General features: G+C 37.7%; 1 pseudogene; it reads right to left on the reverse strand.

Annotated features, from left to right (window-relative positions):
• Positions 1–9,442: 9,442 nt before the first annotated feature.
• LOC110566039 (large ribosomal subunit protein uL6-like) lies at positions 9,443–10,773 on the reverse strand (annotated as a pseudogene).
• Between the last annotated feature and the right edge of the window lie 461 nt (positions 10,774–11,234).

Here is an 11,234-nt window from a genome sequence, read left to right on the forward strand (position 1 = left end):
CTTTTGTTTGTAAGAGTCACATGCTATTGAGAGAATTTTACTGTTTTAAACCAAAAGGTTTTATTTCAAACTTCAAGGGGCAAAGGTTGGCTACTCACTACCGATCTACCAATTATCTAATAGGAAAGATGGAAGACATATCCCATGCCAAGACTTGATTCCACTTGGAAGAGAAAAGACATGGTTAGTGTTAGGTAAGGCTGTTTCAGGGGGTAGGAAGGCAGGCAAGCATAAAGGAGCCGCCTGACCCTCTGAGCTGTGCCATGTACTAGCATCTGGTTTTGCCCCCCTTTGGAGGCAGGCTACTGCAAAACCTTACTTATCAATAGAGTCTGAGAGAAGTGAAGGTTTCTTTTCATTTCCTTTTGGAATTCTAAAAGAACACTTGTATATAAAGTAGAAGCATTGAAAGGGTGTCATGTCCAACTTGGACAAAATAGACTTAGAGTTCTTTTCCTGGTTGTACGTGGCTTGTTGAATATATTATTAACTCCAGGGTTTCCTGGGTGAGTGGATATGGAAGTGATAATGGCCTCACTCACCTGAAATCAAAAGGTTGTCAGGATTACGTTCTTTTTGAAAGGGCATATTATATTTCCTTTTATCAGTTACCCCTGAACCATTTGTTCATGACCCACTCTCCCAAGTTAAAAGCCAGGAAAATATAATTTTCACTGTATCCCCATAGTCATATTCCATTCATAGTTCATCTCTGTTTTCTGGTTCTACTTTTAAGAGTCCTTGTGATCATGGTTGTGCCATACAGATGACCTGTGATGCTCTCCCACCCCTTGTCTTAGATATTTAGGAGCCTCAGATCCCTCTCTATCCTAAATGTCCTTTGCATGATAGGAAGCCTACCCACTGCTTTCTCAGAAGTCAGACATCTTCAAGATGCTTATCACTTTGCTGTTGAGATCTTCAGTGCCGAAAACTGCCACCCAGACAGGAGACAACACCCAAAACCCAACAGAAGCAGGCAATATCCAGAAGTGAAATAAATAGTAGATGTCTGCCTCTGTACAACATAAAAGCATTCATACTCTCTCAAGGAAGAGAGTGGAGGAAAAAAAATAAAGAAAAGACAAATTCATTAGGTAATTAAGTTAACCAGACAAGAGTCTATGATTTAACCTGGAAGAGACAGATAACCTTCAAGTAACAAGATTTAATTTTTTTTTCTGATAATAGGAAAACTAGAGAAAGGGCTTATTACTAAGTTACCTGACTTTAGAAAGCACAAAAACAAAACAAAACAAAAAAAAACTATATGCATCCATATGAGAACAGCAGCATGTAGATTTCAATGCCATTGTATTTTATTGTGTGGTTTTTTTTTTCCAAACACTTATTTGATACTTTTCTGACCTACCTCTTGTACAGATTATTATCTTTAATTTTTTTTTCATCTCGTCTTACTTTTCTTTTTCCAATGTATAACTCCTATTTCTCCCTCTTTTTTTCTTCCCGCCTGGTGTTTTTATATCTACTCTATACAAAACAGCAATGTGCAAGCAAGGCCTTTCTTGTTATAATTTTGTCCTTAAAACTTAGGGTGGGGCAAGATGAGAAGTAATTACTTATCCACTAAATGATAAATAGGTTATAACCTCTGCCATGCAGACAAGATGCAGCCAAACACGTGAGAACATTGCCTGTATTTGGAAATCTCAGAGAGTAGCCAGGTTGCATTAAAAATAATGTTAATTATGTCTCCTTTTAATGATCCCTGTTTCTCCAGCTGTCAAATGAATTATCACCTTTTAAACACGCCTGTTTGGAAACTGCTTTAAATTACAGGCAGAAGATACAAAGAAGTCAGAGTAATTGGAATTAAATTTATTTGAGAGAGTTTCCTTTTTTACTGTTGTTTAAATGAGTTCAAATAAATTGAAATAGCAACCAACTTCCAAATGAATACAGGCAACCGAGTGAGATTACGTCACCCAAAGTGAAAGCCTGGAACTGAACTGATCCGTAAAGAATTATTCTCAGCAACAGCAGACTGCAGTGCTCTTAAATCTGAGGGTTATGTGGGTTTTTTCCTTTTGAAAATAACCTGCTCTGGAAATAGTACATCCTTCTCTGAAGGACAGCAATAACTTCAAATTATAGGAGTATCCAAATTACGGGATGAACACCTCTGGATGATTGCATTCCTCAAAATATCACTTAAAGGAAAAGGCATTTCTGATTTCATGAAACATTTCTAAGAAAAACACCTTCAAAATAACACTTCAGAACCCAGAATGCAGCAAGGTGGGGCTTATAAGGAAAAGGTATATTTACAACGTAAGCCACACAAAGAGAAAAGAACAAAGAAGCACCAGTCTTGGAGATGAAGAGCAAGACATGCTCATGATGGGCCAGCGTGAGGAAGCACATCATACTGAGGCAGCTGAACAAGAGGATATAAGAAGCACCTCCCTTCCATTGACAGAGAGGGCCCAATACTGCTCACCACATCTTCATGAATATTTCTTAATGTTTTCTAACTTCATAGTCCTATGATCATTTTTCCAAAAATTAATGAAAATGTTAGCAATTTCTCTCCATTGATAAAGCTTGAGGAAGGACCTGAGGTTTGAGTTTGAACACATAGAACTAGTCCTGTATACTTAAGCTATGGTAAATACCCCCACCCCCCATGTGTGAACAATTTCTGGTTCCTTTGTGCACTGTCACTTTCTGGTCTCTGTGTGGATTATGCATTGGATTGTGTAGAACTTGGAAATTAGAGTCAAAACAGTTATTGTCCTAGTTGCAAATCAGGATTCGGAAAGCTGTTCAACCCTGTAGGTGTCATTGCAACTGCCTTTTGGCTTTCTACATCCAGAAAGCTGGACTTCTGGATGGTGGATTCTGGTCACTGTTTCTTTAAAATTCTTATGGATGGCTCTAGAGTAGATTGCTGGACATAAGCATGCTGCAGTAGGAGGAAGAGGTAAGTTCAGACAATCATCTAGAGCAAGAGCATAGTTTCTAAGTTACTTCACTATTCTACATTGTAATTATGTACATGCAATTAGTAAAACAGATTTGTACTTGGAACCCATCTATTCAAGAATCTTAAGCATGTAGTTCTTATTTTTCAGTCCAAGGAATTATAAACCCACACAACTTTCTTTCTGTCCTGGTCTCTGTCCAGTCTCTCTCTCCCTTTCCCTCTCCTTCTTCCTCTCCCTTTCTCTCTCTCAAAAGTGAGAAGAGATAATAAGTGTCAGTCTTGTAGAGACAACATAACCAAGAAATAAATACTGTGATTTTTCATCTTTTACCGTAGAGGAAGGCAAAAGAGTAGAAAGGATGAAAACATACTCTCCGTGTAGCCTTTCTCAAAACATGGCATGCGATATCCAAAAAGAAGAAGTGTTAAGATCTTTATGCAAGAAGATTCAGAAGTAATCTCCAATTGATAATCACTTGCAAATGAAAATTTGTTTTTCTTAAATGGAGTCTCCCTGGGGAAACAAACTACTCTTAAGGGTAGGCTGCATGCTCTGCAGTACATGGAGCAGAAAATGAACTCTTTGGAGGTTCTTTGTCTCATGAGGTAAAGTCAGAGTTTTTCCTTTTTTTGACTTTATTTTTTATTTAACTTAAATATTTGTTCTTCCTCCTTTTAGTGTACAGGTCTTTTGTATACATATTATGGCTTCCAGTTGAGTGTTTCTGTGGAATTCTTGAGTGTACTAACAGGTGGTTCTCACCTTCTCATGTCTCCTCCTGGGCCCTCTTACTTCTATTTCTTTGTTTTGTTCAATTCTGATGTTAGTTTTTTTTTTCTTATCCTATTGTGTTTTATCATATTATTATCACTTAGAAGCATTTTTTTGTCTAATGTGAGAGAAAGGAAATGGTTTCAGATGGGAGGGGAGGTAGGGAGAAATAGGGAGGAGTAGGGAGAGGAGGAAACTGTAATCAGGATATATTATGTGAGAAAAATAAATTTCAGTGTGAGGAAAAACTTAAGAAATGATCCAATAAGAAAAACAAAACAAAACAAAACAAAAAAACATTGTCACTAACCAAAAGAGTTTTCTTAACTAGGATATCTTCTGGTTAATATAACAGGGGAAGAGCTTGTAGGTTTTTATATCTGCAAATGAAATGAGAGACAACACATGTTACTGCCAGGGATGGCATAAATTCTAATAGTTTAATAGAGAAAATAAAACACATGTTTTTATCTGTTTTCTGTTGCCATAACAAGATATCAGAAACCTGTTACTTTATGCAGTCAAGAGGTTTCTTTAATGAAGAGTTTGGAGGAGTAAGAAAACAGTACAGCAGCTATTCTGATAACGGCTTTCCAGCTGGCCACTGCATGATGGATGGCATCACTGTGGAGTGTATGTGAAAAGGCGAGCTGTGTGTGGTGCTCTTTGCTTTTTGCTGCTGTGATAAACACTGAGAAGAAACAACTTGAGGAAGGTTTAATTTAGCTTATAGGTTGTAACCTGTCATTTAGAGAAGCCACAATGTATACTGAAAGCAGCAACCTGTAGATAGGGACTGAAACAAAGAGCACAGGAAAAAGTTACTTGCTCCTTGCAGCTTTCTTAGCTTCTGTGTTATACAGTTCAATAGCACCATCTCAGGAGTGATATTTCCCTAGTGGCCTGGGACCTCTGACATCAATTATCATCTAGAAAATGCCCACAGAGATGCCTGCTGGCCAATATGATAGATAAATTTCCTCAATTGATAGTCTCTTCTGTCAACTTAACCCAAACACACCAGCACACAAGACAGGATGCAATGAAGAAAAAAATGTACTGAAAGAAAAGAATCCATCTTTATGAGCGCTTTTTAAGACCAAACTTCACCCCTCTGATAGTGCCCACTCATTATTAATCACATTCTTCCAGGCTCCACTTTTACCTTAATACTGCTACAATGGGACCAATGGCAAAGCAAATAATCACTGAAGACACAGAAACCATATGTACAAAGTAAAGAGAAGCAGATCTGATTTGAAAGAAATATGACTGTATCAACACCAAGACATGGTGCTGTTTCCAAGGCTTCCATCCTGAGTAAAGAGAGAAACCATTATCAGAAAGGAAATCAGTAGAGTCATTAATATCCACACACAGAGTTTTGTCTCTATTAAAGAACAGTTTTAAAATAACTAATGGATCTGAAATTTAACTTGATTAAGAAATGCTGCCTTAATCAGACAAGAACATGAATCAAGCCGATGAATATATTCCTAGCTTTAAAGGAAAATACTGATAGAATATTATGTTTAGGTTTTAGATTTTTGCTAGTAGGATAACGAATACTTACTAGTATTTTTTATTATTATTATTTTCTTCTTCTAGTCATACAGAAGATTCTAACTCCCAACTATTTCAGATCTGGTTAGAACACAAAACCAATTTTAGTTATTAAATTATGATCATAAGTGCCATGAAGAAAGAGCTAGCAAAGTGCTAGTATAATGCTGCCTTTCTGTGCTGGAGAAAACCATGGACTCTATAAGGAAGTGTAAAAAGTGCTTTTGTAACTACTTGAATGAGTGACCACCACAATGTATGCAGACCTGTGATGAGAACGAATGAGCTATTGCAGCCTTAAATCCCAGAAGTCCTGAGGTGTACACTGATGTTGCTGTGGAACAGCCTATCCTACTTTGGATACTATTGGGTAGCAAGATGATAGCGCTTGAGTAGTAGTTATGTCACTCTTAGAAGGGATGAAAGTTGGTCTTGAAGCATATTAATGACCATGGATTTTTGTGTACAAGCTTTCTCTCTTCTCTCTTGCTTCCGGCCTTGTTAGTCACTCTATCCTTCTCACACACATTCCAACAATGAGTATCAAATATTTTAAGACAAAGGCAGATCAGCGAGCTCCAGATATTTTGAATTTAACAAGATATAGACTTGATGCACATTCAGAGAGAGTAGCTTACAGGGAAGTTCTATAACCAATATGAAAGCATTATGTAATGAATCAAAGTCGGAACACATCAAGATTCAAATGTCATCCTGGTTACCTATTAGCTGAGTGCTCTTGCACAAAACTAAATATTCTGAGTATTCATTTATTCCTCTGTACAGCAGAAATGAACTTTCTGTTATTGTAAAAGTTGTATGACCATTGAAATAGAACACAGAAATATGGCACTCAATAAATACCTTTTCGCTGTAAGGAAAAAGAAAATTATTCTCAGAAATTAAAAAAAAACAATTTCAGAAAACTGAACAGTGATTTAAATTAAGAAATTGGAAATAAATATCACATTCCTAGCTGCTTCCTATTCTACAGTTCTGTCTCTTTATGTCACTGTAGATGTCATCCAGTTGAAGACAAAGACCATATTATCCTCTTTACATATCACCAGTGCCCATCTCAGTCCGTAAATATATGTTGAACAAATAAATGGTCAAGCAAAATAGGTGACAATTGTTATCATTACCTCTCTTATACCTATTCAAAGGTTAGATTTCTTTATCATCCTGGCTTTCCCTTTCTAACACATTGGGAAGAAGGAACACTTTTGCTAATGTTTCTTTTGCTTCTAAAGAAAAGATAAATGCATGTATTTAATGTAGCTCATGACAAGCACACATTCGATCTGAAGTCTTCTGCTAGGACAAAGAAATGTGCCCAGAATAATGGGATAGAGTTCCTTCACCCACAGTTCATGGTTTCATTCCTGTATGATGAGGTCAATAGCAAGTCATTATCATCTGATGGCTGTTCAGTGACCTATAAAAAATGAGTTGAGGCCTTATTTCCTTGCACGGAAAACAATGTCATATATTAAATCGACAACAACATTCACATCACACCATCACATTTGTTGGTATCATATGACAACTAGCATTAAGAAGCAAAGTTTTGATTTTATCTTGAGAAAAGAAACAGATTTTTTTTTCATGACATCTCATGGTAAGCAGAGTTGACACTGAGATTGTCTTTTAAGCTTAAGGATAAATTTTGTTGCTACTTAAACATTATATTTAGTATATACATAAAAATGAGCTTTAAATACAACAGACCTGAGCTCGAGTAAGTTATAAATTATAAATAAGACTAGAAATGTATTCCCTTGTCATTTTGAAGACTTAGAAATTCAATATCAAAGAACAAGAATTCCAAGTACTTATTTCCAAGATGGCATCCTGAACATTGCATCTCTGCATGGTACATGAGCAGAATGGAATGACCTGCTTCCATAAATCATTTTATGAGGACTCTCATCTCATTGCTAGTCTGCAGTTTTATGACAAAATCACTCATTAAGAGGACCTGCATCTAAGTGATATCTTAATCAGAATTATGTCTCAACATAGAAACTTGGGGGAAGCTGTTCAGGCAACAGCACATGTTGAGTTTACCATCTCACACAATTGTTAAGTCAATGGTTATTGCTTTAAGCCATTTCTATTGCTTTAATGGCTTATAACGCAGCAATTGCTTGTTATGTGGAAATGAACATACTGACTACATGCATACTCAACCTTTAAATAAGAAAGAAAATACAGGATTCATATGAGATTTACTTGGATAAAACATAAAATCATCCAGAAAGATGATCAAAACATTAAAAAAAATAGCAATGACTTCCAAGAGAGTGGCTTGGCCTTACGGACTCTTGCTACCAAGTCCAAAGACCTGCCTTCACTCTTGGGAACCCATCTAGTAGAAGTAGAGAGCTGACTTCTGAAAGCTTCTTTCTGAAGTCCATATGTTCACTGTTGCAAGTAAGCACAAATACACAAACTCGCACACGCACACACCCCACTGCCAGCACCACTACCAGTATCACCAAAACAAGATATAAACAAACAAAAATGACAAGAATAATAACAAAACTCAGCAAACTGAGAGTGTCACAGGAATCAAGCCTGTAAGCAGCCAGTGTGGCCTCTACTTCAGTTCCTGCCTCTAGTATCCTGCCCTGATTTCTCTAGTTATGACCTGCAATGTAGCAGAGTAAGCTAAACAAACTCTTTCCTCCCCAAGGTGCTTTGGATCACTGTGTTTAACACAGAAAAAAAAGAACAAAACAACCTAGAACATATACTGTGCAAGTGGACAAATTCTATTGTCCTAAAACCCCAGGTAACCCAGTGCCTTTATGTTTATGTTTTATTATGTCTTTGAGCCTGGGTCTCTGCTCATAAATCAAACTGCTGGCTCAGACCTACCTCTATATAGTCTCAGATTCATGACAAACTGAGGCCCCTGTCTTGGCCTCATACATGTCTAGATCAGTCCATTTTTAAAACTGAGAAAACTTAATAGAGCACTCTAAAATGATTTATCTATTACCATCATTCAAAAAACAGAATCAGTTTCTTTTCCTAATTTTTTGTGTTGTTGTTTATATTGATTGACTAGTTGTGTATATATATGTATGTGTGTGTGTATGTGTGTGTGCGTTTGCACATGCCACAGCCTGCATGTGGAGGCCAGAGGGCAAGTGCCAGGAGTCAATATGTAGGTTTCACAGACCAAACTGTGGTTATCAAGCTTCTGGACAAGCAACTTTGCCTACTGAGTCATCTCACTAGCCCATTCCAGCTTCTGTGTGTGTACATATGTACCCAATATCCATACATAGTTATATCCATACATGGTTCTTGGTTGGAGATACATTTTTAGAAAAGACCCCTGTGCGCAGATATATTAGGCCCTTGTGGAGCTCCTGTCCTCTCCAGGTTATACTATCTCCCCCTTCTTTCTATGATTTCCTGCACTCTGCCCAAGGTTTGGTTATGGGTCTCAGCATCTGCTTTGATACACTGTTAAGGAGAGTCTTTCAGAGGCCCTCTGCGGTAGATTCCTGTCCTGTTACTTGTTTTTCTCCTACTTCCAATGTCCATCCCATTTGTCTTTCTAAGTGAGGATTGATCATCTTACCCCGGGTCCTCTTTCTTGCTGCCACTTCTTTTATAAAGAAATATTTTCAAGAATAAAAGACTAATATTTTATAATTTCACTGACATTTGGAGGTTTGGGGTTTTGATTCAAACAAAGCAATAATTTGAACAAATGTACACCACTTATGAAATGCAGACTAAAGCATTTAATCTTACTGACTTTGCTTTCTTCCTTCTGAAACAGTAAGAACCATACACGTGTAGCTTGGTTTAAGTACACCATGCTTAACAGTGCGTGTGAGTCCTTCTGACTAGATAAAAATACTCTCTCTTCCTCCTATTCATTATTCATTGCACACCAAACTCCCATGTGGAGACTCTTTGCTATGCCTTGTGCTAACTCATCATTCCTTACTCTCATGATGCTGTATCTCGTCTCACGCACAGCAGCATTTCTATTTTTCAAGTTTTGTCCTAGGTTTTTAAATTTATTTATTATTTTTTTCTTTGTTTTGTTTTGATCTTCTTCAATATAACTCTTTTATTGTTTCCAAAGACAACCCAAATCAGGATCTTGTCTCTAAAACTAAATTACTTAGGTCTTATTCATCAGCCTGCTGCATCCTTCCCTTTTCAGACACATAAATAACATTCAAGAGCTTTCTGATATCTGTGTTTGTAACTGTTGTGGCTTGCTGAACTAGAGCTGCTGATTTGAAACAAGTTACATATCATTTCCTTCAAGGATTATTTCATCCTTCATGGGCTTGAGAGACCAAACAAACAACACCCATCTTTATCTGAACCCTATGGAATTATTTTTCACACATGAAATTTCTGATTTCAACCAAAACCCATTCCCTTGAATAACATGCTGATGGGAAAGTGAACTCACACAGACCTCATCTTGCAGTGGAAGGCCAGCATAACAGCCTTGATCATGTTCTGAACATGACTGCAGATGGTTCTGACAGTGGCCAGTTTCTTTCTGTTACCTGACCATTTGTCAATGTGCAGCCCCTTCTTTTTCTCTCCAAGGAGACTCAGCTCTACACTGATGTGATTGAAGTCCCTCTGCAGAGTTCCCGTGGGGTCCTTCACAATGACTGTGTGCCCCTTCAGAGTGATGTTGACATTTTCAGTAATGTCCATAGTCTGATGGCTGAGAAAATGGTCTTCTTTTTCATAGTCAGGCAAAGACCATTTATTTTTATTTATTTATTATTCTTGAGTCAGATTCTCACTAAACCCTGGCTGAGTGAGAATTTGGGCCCTCACTAAGCCTGAATTTCACTATGCAGACAGGGATGGTTCGGAACTTATGAAAATCTCTCTTCCTTAGCCTCAGGAATGTTTATAGGAATATAGGTACGTGCCACCACATTTAACCAAAATGCATGAGTTTTTCAGTTCTTGGAAAGGAACCCAGGTCCCATGTGTGCTAGGCTACTCTAGTTCCAGCTTTCTCTTACTTTTTGATTCTTTTGTCACCTGCCTTCAGCAACTGATTGGAAGCTCTGTAAGGGAAGGACTGCTGTTAGTCTACAGAACAACATGTGTTCAGAATTTAGCATCCTAATAAGTGAGCATACACTCATAGGAAATACGTGTTAAACAAATAAACACACATGTGATCATGGAAAGCATGAGTGTCTTGATTAGTGCCACACAGACCATTCCTCTGTGATCTCTTATACTACCCTTCACTCTGCTTCCACATGGAGCAGGGAGAGCAGTCGATTCTAATGCACCATCTTTAGTGCCTTACAAGTGAACCAGTTTTCAGGTTGCATTATGCTCTCTCTCAGAATCCCTACAAGGACAGAGCCAACTAGTTTGGCATGGGTGGGCAGTGTTTAAGAACTGCTCTGACTTAGTCATTATGGTTTCAATGGCTAGGGGCCCTAGAATCACTACCTTCTTCATGCTTCATCCTCACTTTTCACTTCCTATGTATGATGGCTGAAAAATAGAATCTGTGCTCCAGTCCCACAACAGCAAAACTCAGCGATTATAGACTTTAAATGAATCTCCTCCTGGCTGCAGGAGTTAATTTATAACTCGGTCACAGCTTCCAAGGCTGCATAATTCAGTTCACAATGGTAGTTGTAGAGAGAGATCAATCATGACCATTATGGTCTTAGCACACTTCTGCAAAAGCAGAAGGACGGCTATTTTCTTCTTTTTCTTTGATGGTGAAGAGGCACCCTGTTGCCTGAACTGTCTGAGAGCTCAAGAAAAGAACTGATCCATTGTCCCGAAGACTTATATACAGTGTACTAACATAACAGCTAGCAAGAACTCATTATTTTCTTCAATGTCTATTTTTCTCTCCAAGTGCAGGATGTGAGTACTGACACAGAATATTTTTTCATGAGGCTTTGTTTAAATTCA

Source organism: Meriones unguiculatus, chromosome 12 (genome assembly GCF_030254825.1).
Source record: "Meriones unguiculatus strain TT.TT164.6M chromosome 12, Bangor_MerUng_6.1, whole genome shotgun sequence".
Taxonomy (NCBI): Eukaryota; Metazoa; Chordata; class Mammalia; order Rodentia; family Muridae; genus Meriones; species Meriones unguiculatus.